Source organism: Gavia stellata, chromosome 2 (assembly GCF_030936135.1).
Source record: "Gavia stellata isolate bGavSte3 chromosome 2, bGavSte3.hap2, whole genome shotgun sequence".
NCBI lineage: Eukaryota > Metazoa > Chordata > Aves > Gaviiformes > Gaviidae > Gavia > Gavia stellata.
In genome coordinates, this window is record NC_082595.1 from 47706554 (window position 1) to 47716403 (window position 9850).

The following is a 9850-nucleotide window of genomic DNA, read 5'->3' on the forward strand; positions in this document are numbered from 1 at the left end:
GAATCACTTTTTCCTAAAAGAAAAAAAAGAAGAAAAATAAAATTGTCTCCTGCCTTGTTTGAGTGTTAGTTTCTAGTAGAATGTAGTTTCATGAAATGGTAATATGTTACAAAAACATGTTACTCCCAAGTGAGTAGTAACACTGCAATTCTTACCCTGTGTGGAAGATTAAAAAAATAACTTCTGTATTTTAAACATATTTGCGTGCTTAAGTTGCTTAAATACTTTACAAAGCGGTCCATGTGCAGTTGAGTTTTCAGCTATATGCCCCAAAGTTCCATTTTTTTGAGGCATACAACTTAATTTCATAAGCATAATTCCAGCATGTTTTGCCATGCATATTGATGTACTAATTATTTATAATACAGCTCTCTAGAATAAAACACATGAAAACTAAGGACTTTATTCTCTAATAACAACAAAATGTTAAATGTTATGTTCTCTTAATAGTCTTTGAAAACACCTAACTAGCAGTTGTATAGGAACAATGTTAAAAATGTCTATATACTAATCAAATGAGACTATACAGTGTTGTCCTCATAATTAGTACCCAAGCAAAATATAAACCTTTTTTTTTTCACAGGAGTCTTTGCATTAATTGCTTTTCAAAATTCAATTATGCGTTTGGGGGGAGGGTTTAATACTGTGTAATATCCTTTCAGTAATATTTCTTTAAATTGGCAGAATGGGTTTTAAAGGTGCGATTCCTGCTTTAAAGCTAGATTGTACACTAATTGTACCTAAACTGTACACTGCTGATTGTACACTAATTGTACCTGGTTGTACACTAATAGTGTACTCCAAAGTGATTTTACAGTACTTTTTCCAGCTTACTGATACATAGGTATTCAGTGTCTTGCATTTAAGTTATTGTCAGAAACAGCCTTTGTTTCATTATAATACTAAAAAATTCAGAATTGTAACTCTACGAAATGCTAAGTGTGTGATCTCACAGCTTATATCCAAAGTTTTAAGATGACTATCAGTACTATTTATCACACTTTGACAGCACTCTGTAGCGCAGAAGGCTACATGAATTCTCTTCATATTCTACCAGAGATGGTTCTTGACACTGTCACTTCTATGGTTACTAAGAATGCATCTAATCTGGAAGCAGCTGAAATTACTCTGTTGTTTTGACTGGTCTTGATTATGAGTGACCTAGGAAATGAACAAAACATCCTAATTAGTGAAAGCAATTTAAACCGATGTTCAGTGGTATATTGATGAAAAACCAAACTCTAGCAATACTGCAGTTGAACCTTACATGACTGGAGTATTTGTTTCCCAGTCTACTGAGGAGCTTAGAGAGATACATCCTACTCTACAATGCATGTAAACTCTGAAATATCCCATGTAGCAGCAATGGTGGCTTTTGCTTTCTGTCATCTGACTTTAGACGTCTAACTGTATTTCTGTCTTTGGCTCAAATAAGACTGCATTTAAACGGACAGAAGAGTGTATGGTCCACGGGGTAGGACAAGTTAAATGTAAGAAACAGCACTTTGAATCTGCAAGGAGCCTGTTGTCTTTGATACCCATTCAAAGGCAAGTAAGAAAGACTAGCATTTGAAAGAACAGTTGCATACTGAGAAAGGAGGCACTAAAATCAGTGATCTGCCCTGACAAATTTGCAGTTGCGGGAGTGGGGAGTGGAATAAGTATTACAACAGTTGCTGTAAACTGTAAACGCTTGTTAGGGGCTTCTGAAGATCTAGCATACATGACTGGCTGTGTCAGACTTAGCAAAAAGGTATGTATTGTAGGTAGGTTCAGCAATATATAATTTCTTAGCAGACGTTGAAGGAAATACTTTTGGGAACCACTGTGGCGTCTTAGGAGTGTTTCATTAAACTGCCATGGAATTCAGCACTCTGTACTAACTGCTTTTGTGCCTTATTTTGCAGATCTGCTTGAACTGATACAAAGCCTGAGTTCAGTCTAAGTATGAAAGTACAGTATGTATTTCAAGAGAAAGATTATGAAAGGAATTTATAGGAAGCTGTAATTCAGTGTATTCTGTCAGAAAATGCAGAAGTGACGTACCTCCAGCTTTAACTTTTCTCTTCTGTTATGTATCCCTGCCTTTGGAAGAAGAGTGCTGCAATTTACAACATACCATTCTCCCAGAGCTTCAATCCCATTGTCTTTCACTGCCCTCATGAAGGAACTTAGTCACCTGCTTTCTGCTCAGAAGGAACCAAGAGGTCATAGAAGAATCAAGAGGTCCTTTTGCTATAGAAGGGTACTTCAAATGAATATATTCCTTGGTTTGCTCTGGACTTCATCTTTGTGGATAAAGTAGTGTTGAAGCAAGAAAATTCCCGTGGAAAAGCAGTATTAATTCACATGTCATTTTGTCAAAATTAAGAGGCTGATCATTATGGTGTCTGCCAAGTTGCTTCCATAGGTGGACTCACTAGCCAAGAAACATGCTAAAATTGATAATTTCTTAGAACTTTTCATGCCAAAAGTATCAAATGTTATTTTGTGAATGGTTTTTTATCCTTTTCTCCTGTACCCTTTTCAAACAATGGAATCCTTTGAAGTTTTAAAACTTCCTTTTTGCAAGTAGCTGTGCATGTAGAATAGTAGGAAAATTTTTGTTCCACTTGTGAAAAAGAATTCTATCCATTGATTTAAGTGGGGTTGCACTTCAACTGTCACAACTCAAGACTGTCCTGATCTGAATTAATACAAAGTGAGTACTGTCAAAAATTGAACTGAAAATAGATATGATGTTGATTCCAAGCTAGAATTTTGGGTTTAAAATTTTGATAAAGATGGCATTATGATGTATTATTTTACGTATTATTTTATATTCGTGTTCTCACATTTTAAAGCCAACAGTAAGGACAAGAGAAAAATGGGGGCAAATAGATTGAATGCTGGATCCAAAGGAAGCTTGCAGCTGTGTGTATCAGTATCTACAGATGTAGTGCTATTGTCCAACTCGGGTACTTGATACTACATGCTTAATTAGAAGTCTGAATACATATTTACCTAGTCTGTTTAAATTAGGTAGGAATAGGGTTGAGATTTGCAATGACAGGCTCTTGCATAATAGCGTATGATTTTATGCTGCATCTACATGTTTGGATGATCAAGCTGGTAATTTCAAAATTAACTTACTGAGTGAGTCTCTTGGTGAATTATGTGAATTTCTGTGTACTCCTCACGTGGGCATATAAATTTACTAATAGACATGTGAAATTATGCATGTATACAGCTTTCTTTCCAAGCAAGTCTGTATTTTAAGTGCATTCCTGAAAACTTGAGGTGAAAGTACAGCCTGATACTGATAGTAGTACAGTACATCTAGTTGCTATGAAGTTGCATGAAGTTAATATTCTTAATACAGAATTCATTCTTGTTTCATCTGGGTTTACAATCTGCTTGTAGTTGTCTTTAGAAAATTTCAGTCCTGACATGGGATCCTGTGGAATCAAACCTTCATTCAAACTAACTCTTCTATCAAACAGGCTGTGAGAAATTCCTTTTCATTTCCAGCACAATAAATGTGGACTTCTGTTGTCAATCTCAACTTTACCCTGCAAACTACTGATTCTGCAGGATAAAGCTTTTAAAACTAATTTTACTAATTTAAAAACACTTCCAGCATACTTTCTGTTTCTAGACTGGTGCTTAGCATATGTTTATAGTATTGGGACTAATTATTCTTTTTCATTCTTGAGTTAGGAGCTAAGCCAGTGAGAGGCTTCTGGTTTTGTTGTTAAGATCCACAGGATCCTTATGAATTCAAGACACTTTATAAATGTACAGCTTTGATCGCAAACTTTGTTTGACTTGGTAGCCTATTTAGCCCCTTGCTACTCTTCTGAAAGTATTAAGATGCTTATAACTTTTAGCATGTACAAAGTAAGAAAAAGATTTTTTTTTTCTCCACTAGGTTGCATATTCTTTCTTGTAAAACCAGTGAAAGTTGAAGTAGGTCTGCCAAGGTTACATTTTCATAAAATCATTTAGGTTGGAAGGGACCTTTAAGATCACCAAGTCCAACCGTTAGTCTAGCACTGCCAAGGCCACCACTAAACCATGTCCTTAAGCGCCTCATCTACACAGTCTTTTAAATACCTCCAGGGACGGTGACTCAACCACCTCTCTGGGCAGCCTGTTCCAATGCCTGACAAACCCTTTCAGTGAAGAAGTTTCTCCTAATATCCAATCTAAACCTCCCTGGCACAACTTGAGGCCATTTCCTCTTGTCCTGTCGCTAGTCACTTGGGAGAAGAGACCAACACCCACCTCTCTGCAACCTCCTTTCAGGCAGTTGTAGAGAGCGATGAGGTCTCCCCTCAGCCTCCTCTTCTCCAGACTGAACAACCCCAGTTCCCTCAGCCGCTCCTCATAAGACTTGTGCTCCAGACCCCTCACCAGCTTCGTCGCCCTTCTCTGGACACGCTCCAGCACCTCAATGTCCTTCTTGTAGTGAGGGGCCCAAAACTGAACACAGGATTCGAGGTGCGGCCTCACCAGCGCCGAGTACAGGGGCACGATCACCTCCCTACTCCTGCTGGCCACACCATTTCTGATACAGGCCAGGATGCCGTTGGCCTTCTTGGCCACCTGGGCACACTGCTGGCTCATCTTCAGCCGGCTGTCAATCAACACCCCCAGGGCCTTTTCTGCGGGGGAGCTTTCCAGCCACTCGTCCCCAAGCCTGTAGCGTTCCATGGGGTTGTTGTGACCCAAGTGCAGGACCCGGCACTTGGCCTTGTTGAACTGCATGCAACTGGCCTTGGCCTGTTTTGAACCAGCTGAAATGCCAACTTTTAAAACTAAAATAAGAAATGCTTACTTTTTTCTTGTAGTTTCTGTGGGGTTTTTTATTTTATATTAAATTAGATTGAAAATCCTGACAGAAATTGAAACATTTTTTATTTGTTGTAATGGTAGTCTGAATGGTTTTAACCTGGAATGCTGATTTTCATTTTCCTCTAACATACCCCTGTTTTCTTTCACAGGTGCATTGCAATTTTAAGGGTTCCATATAAATATTTCTTGTATTGGCACATGCTCAACTGTTAGACTGTATTTGTTGTAGTATTTTGAAACTTTTAGTCTTTTCAGTATTTTGGCCTTTGGCTTAGTGCTGCAATACTGCATTGATCAGGGTGGTCAGATTATTTGCAAACTACTCTTTTTCTTTCATTCACTCTGGTCCCATTCTTCCAGTTTGTGGGAAAACAGTTTGTTCTCGATTGTTTCATGTTCTGTTTTTTGTTGTTTTAATACTGTGAAATATTTACATGTTGGTCTCGTACTAACCTTTGTATTTCTAAACAGGAGGGAAAAAAATTATGGTCTGTTACAATGATTAACGTTTTACAATTCAAAATTTAGACCTAATGTCAGCCATTAGAAATATCAGATGGAGGTTTTTGACTTGGAAGAGAAATTTACAGCGCTCATGGAATTGTGCCACAAATCTCTGTAAAGCCTTATTTCAGCAAATTCAGTGCTAATGTGAAAATCTGCCACACCAGGTCTCATTGCAGAATCAGCGCTGCTGTCATTTCTGATGTATTAGAGCTCTTGACTTGTGTTATCTTTTGCTGTTGCAGATTGTCGCTGAAGAAAAGAAAAACAAAACCCTTCCAGAGATAGGGGTGTGAAAAGCCAGCAGTATGAGCAAAACTGGAGTAACAGCTCCTAGCTCAGTCCAGTGCCCCAGGCAGCGTTATAACTTCAAGTCACTTGAGATGATGGATACTATCTCAGCAACTCTTTTGAGCGGATTTGTGCTTGCTTGTCTTAGTTGCTAGGGCACGCTTAGTCAGTTGCAAGGTCATGGTATCAGAGAAGATCGCTTGAACGTTAACATGACTTTAGATGCTGCTTTCCATGGAATAAAATAAACCTTCAGAGTTTCCAGTGCTTGCACATAGCTCTTCTCACTTGCGAGCAGCTTATTGGCAAGCTTGGTTCACATGTCTGCTGTGTCTTCACCCTAAAATCCAAGTTAGTTGTTCCAGACAGTAACTTTAAAATAGAAGGTCTGTGACTGGTGGAGCTTTAGAACAATACACTAAGAGTGTAGTAGAATTGCTTTACATGGCTCGAGAAGAAAAATATTTTTTTTAACATTTGCATAATTGTAAAACAGAAGGGTGATGGCCTCTTAATTGAAAGTTGCCCTACAGTTATTCAGGTACAGTTACCCCTTTAATGCAGAGATCCTGAAAAAAAATATTGTGTTCTTTACTAAGTAAATACAGGGCAACCTGTCAAATCAACAACCTGAACTTGGGTTTAAAACTGTATAGCAGCCCTGGCCATCAGTGAAGTATTTTTATTAAAATATATAAAATTTTGTTCTAGGATTGATCAGATGTTGTGGTGAAAACGTGATGTTAATGGTATTTGAAGAAAGGTGTGTTCTCTGTATTCCTGCATGGAGCAGGACTTTTCACTCTGAGGCTGAGTAACATTTTGGTGCTGTTAACCTTTTTGGCTGGCAGAAGTCGTAAAATATGTATGTGTTGCAGTGATTATGATTATAAAGATTCTGGTAAAAGCTTTTGAAGTAACTATTAGCAATGCAATCAAACTTACTGCAGTAACAAACTCCTGAGAAAAAGCTTTTAACGGCTCTACATCCCCAGCATAAGTGTCTGAATTCGTCCTGTATGACAGATTTTAGTTACAAGGAGCAAACTTGGCTCATATATCTTCATGCCTCCTCTTCTTGTAAGACCCCAATGGCAATCTGTGTTTCTCTTTGGCACTGCTCCAATCTGAGCAGTGTTTTTCTGACAGAGGCGTGAATGTCCTTTAAGAATGTTTGGTGAGCCGTGAAACGTTGATTTGACCTAAAACAGACATTGAAGCTAAACCCCAAGAACTGACAGGTAGGTGGATTATCTGACCAGATAGCCTCTGGGTACACATTATACTGAAAGAGCAGTACACCTGACGGCATGGACCAAGTCACGCCCCATGCAGGGATAATTTCCAAGCTCTGTGTATATGGTTGTGTAGTAGGGAAAAAAGCAAATACTAATTGGTTTTCTTTATTAGCCAACATTAAGGTGACCGCTTTATCCATCAAAAAGTCAATGTGATACTTAGTTGGATTAATCATGCAGTCCTTATCCCAGTACTGTACATAGTGACTCCTATGTGTTGTTTATGTGGGAAGAGTTCGTAAAACAGAGCTGTGCTCATCCACTTTCTTTATCTATTTGCATGTGTTAAAAGTGCTTGATGAGGCTTTAACAACTTGCAGATACCTAGTCAAAACTAAAAGGAAATGAGCTAAGTTGTAAGTAAGAACTATGCTAGTAACACTATTATTTTCAAAAGATGTTCCATATTAATAGTCAGACTCTGTTTATTTTGGGACTTTGAAAACTAAAGCATTTCAAACAATTGTTTGACTAGTCAAAAACAGACAATGCAAGAACTGTTACATAAACCTTGTTTTGGGTCAAAATTAAAAACCAAGCTAAAAATTATCAAAACTAAACTGACTTTTTAGAGAACCAAGTAGCATTACGGGGATCTGCAGTTATTCCAGAATCTGAGACCTGCTTAAGCAAATTGTAAAGTACACTGTTATTACAGGAAATTAATATTTATTGTATTAAATGTGGTCAGCCTTAATTCCTTAGTAAGTGTTATTCAAAGTGCGTCACCGTTTTTCAAAACGTAGCTGAGAAGGATCATTAGGAAAACTATTAATCTAAAACTGATTTTCTTGGCTGTAGGTCATGAACTGCAGCTTTAATTTTTATTGCTCTTCAGGATCCAGACATCATGCACTTAGTCTGAGAACAAGGCCATCAATCAAAGGATACACCTGGAGTGTGCCATTCATTGGGGAGCAGACAGATGCCTTTTTGAATGTTTAATCATGTGGGTAGTTTTAAAAGGGAAAATCTGAGTTTGCTTACACAGGAATTCAGGCTCAGTTTTACTTAAGGCCTTTTGTACAGAAAAATGGTGAGAACTGCTAGTTGAGAATCCTTTTCTCTCTTCTTGTCTCCCAGCTTGGCAATACAAGCTCTAGTGTTACTCTGGCTGGAGTGTTGATCTTTGTACTTAGTCAGGCTTTTTTAGACTGATGTTCTGACCAGAAGAAAAAACTTCGTAAGTAATAGCAGGCAGTCTCTGCAAGTAGTTTCTGTATTCAGCAGCTACTTACCACAGAGACTGCTAATAAGGGTTCCAGTCTAGGGAAAAGAAAGGAGGAATGCCTCGGTATCAGATCCAGGGACGAACATCTAACTGAACATTGCATAAATATATATGGCACAACAAAGTTGTTAATGTAAGAACAGATATTGAAATAACTATTGTTAATTGAAATAAGCTATTGTTTCCTCCAGATATTAAGAAATAGTGTTTTACTTGTATCAATTTTATCTGACCAAGTTCAATTAACCCCTTACCTAAAGTCTGTTCCAGCTCTTGCTCAGTGTCATTCACAACTTCCCATCAGCAGGCAGATGTTTAGCCATTTGCAGGAAAGCAGGGACTTGGCACACATAGCAGTTGCTTGGGAAGACGAATGCCATAACCACAAACATCCCCCCCCTTCCTCTTCCTTTCCCTGAGCTTTTAGTGCTCAGGTCACGAATATCCCTTTGGTCAGTCGGGGTCAGATCCGATGGCTGTGTCCTCTCCCAGCCTTTTTGCCTGTCCCCAGCCTACTCGCTGGGGTGAGCAGCGGAGGAAAGCCCTTGTCACCTACACTAGATTTTTCCATTGCATCCCTGTAGTGGCACCGCTTTCCATGTGCACATGGTTTCTGTGTCTGCACTAGTGATGGGAAGTGATGCCGCTACAGCGATGCAATGGAAAATCCAGACTAGGTGACACCAAAGCACGATGTGTATGTGCTCTGTTAAGGACTCTGGTAATGGCATTGTTGGGTTCCCTCCTAGCATATTCATGCTGTTGCAAAAGAATTTATTTTACAGAGTTAAACTACTGAAGTGAGCTGGACATTAGAGACAAAAAAACATTTCCCTGATACTGTCATGCTAGAGAGAGAGCTGTTTTAAAGTTTGCATCTTTTAAATATTTTTCAAATTCTATATGAAGACAGCGCTTACCAGTCTAAACAGATATCCATGCAAAACAGGCGTGATGATCATGTTGAAGTGCTGGATAGTAACAAGGAACAACTTCCTTTCCTTACTCTATTTGAGGGTATCCCATTTTTACACACCTTTCAAAATGACATGGTACATTCCAAATTTAGTAGTGAAACTTGAAAAATGAAACTTGAGGGTTTTGAAAATACATGCTGTAGAGTTGTTTTCCAAGCAAACGCCCGATAGAGTCAATGCTTTAAAAATCTCCCACTGTTACACCCTGCTGCTGTTTGTTAGACTTCTTCATTAGGGAGGAGTGAAGAGTCAGGAGCACCCTAACGTGCACGGTTCTAGCCCTACCAGGCTGGGGTTTTTTCAGCACACACAATTTTGGAGTCTTGAGAATGTTTCTGAAACCCTACCCAAAGAGAGCCATTGGGGTGGTTCTGCTCCCAATCCAGCTCACCAGCAGTTCTTCGGCTAAATACATTTACAGAAGTAATAGTGTGTTCTGTTGTAACATGTTTTTCATTTGCTGTTGAAGACCCAACTTTTGTGGCAGAAAAACCAACTTCATTACTTAATAACGTGGGATTGCAGATTTGCAAACTTAGGCAGTTCAACAACTCTGTTTATTTTTATACCATGTCTTAGTGGACTTGATGGCAGAGAAAGCCTTTTCCAGTGCTGTTGTCATATGGGGAGCAGAGAGTTTAAAACCATACTTTTGATGTTTGTTAAAGTACAAATTGCTGGTAATAATTTTCCTTGTAAATCCACACTTGGCG